Genomic DNA, 1,178 nt, shown 5'->3' with positions numbered 1-1,178 from the left:
TTAACTTTTTATAATAATTATAATAAATTAAGACAAAATTTTGATCTGTTCTTATCTCCGTTTTCAAATCTGTTCTTATCTCCACTTCTACCTGTACTGTTCCACTGCTTTGTGGATGAGAAGATAGTTGGTTGGGGCTGTTTAAAATTGTAGTTAAGAAGAGACAGCTGCTAATGCTGCTTACTCATTGTCCTTTTTTTCAGTGCACATGTTGTGGTTTTAAAGATTAAAGAAGCCATAATAAGCACACACACAAGTTTATTTAAGATGATGCATATGAATTTCATTATCTAATTATGAATCTCATTATCTTATAAAGTTGATGCCTGGGCAAAAACCCGGGCTTGCCCAGGTTCAGATCTATGGCAAGCCGTTTGTGTCAAAAATACGTAGTGCAAATGCCATACGTAATAATGCAATAACCTCTACGTTATATTGCATGACCCCCACGTTCTCAAAACCCATGCGTTCTCAGGACCCCTACGTCCTAATAACCCCTACGTTCTCAGGACCCCTACGTCCTAATAACCCCTACGTTCTCAGGACCCATACGTCCTAATAACCCCTACGTTCTCAGGACCCCTACATCCTAATAACCCCTACATTCTCAGGACCCCTACGTCCTAATAATCCCTACGTCCGTGTATTCTCAGCTAAAAAATCTGAACCCCCAAACGGGGCCCACTTGGGTGGAAATGGGAGGGGATACAATTTAATTGATCGATGGGCGTGGACAATACTGGACATTACTAAAATGGAGACTCAAGCTTGGGATGATTATTTTACCTCTGTGGAGCAGTTCCTTACAGAATGTCAACGCCAGTACGGTGTTTGTGGAGCAGCTCAAATTTCTTGAGAGTACTTAGGTTATAAATAGTTTTCAATTATTATTATTAATATTTACTATAATAATTTACATGCAGGACATGTAGCAATACAAAGAGAGACAGACGGGAGAATGGAGAAGAAAAATTAACACTTAACTATTATGTTTATATAACCATTACATTTGCAATCAGCTGACAATTATGATGCACACACCTGTATAAAGTAGATCTAGAAATATTAATTAAAGCAGCAATTTAATTCCAACTGAAGGAGAGTGATCTTAAGTACTCAATCTCTTCCTTACGGACATTGAAACGAGGTCTTCCACAAACACCATTATGCATCAAACC

At 38.2% G+C, this 1,178-nt stretch overlaps 1 protein-coding gene and 1 long non-coding RNA gene across 2 annotated transcripts in view; both read left to right on the top strand.

Moving 5' to 3' along the window:
- LOC109586662 (uncharacterized) overlaps nt 1-1,178 on the top strand; it is a 12,392-nt gene that overhangs the window by 5,742 nt on the left and 5,472 nt on the right. The gene's annotated exons all lie outside the window — the stretch shown is intronic.
- Nucleotides 835-1,074, top strand: LOC109586665 (uncharacterized). Its single transcript, XR_002187156.1, has 2 exons — nt 835-866; nt 924-1,074. It is a non-coding gene; the product is annotated as an uncharacterized LOC109586665 (long non-coding RNA).

The sequence above is a fragment of the Amphimedon queenslandica genome, unplaced genomic scaffold (genome assembly GCF_000090795.2).
Source record: "Amphimedon queenslandica unplaced genomic scaffold, v1.1 AMPQUscaffold_12817, whole genome shotgun sequence".
Classification (NCBI taxonomy): domain Eukaryota; kingdom Metazoa; phylum Porifera; class Demospongiae; order Haplosclerida; family Niphatidae; genus Amphimedon; species Amphimedon queenslandica.
The sequence above is the reverse complement of the archived record's forward strand: the minus strand, read 5'-3'. Positions and strand labels throughout refer to the sequence as shown.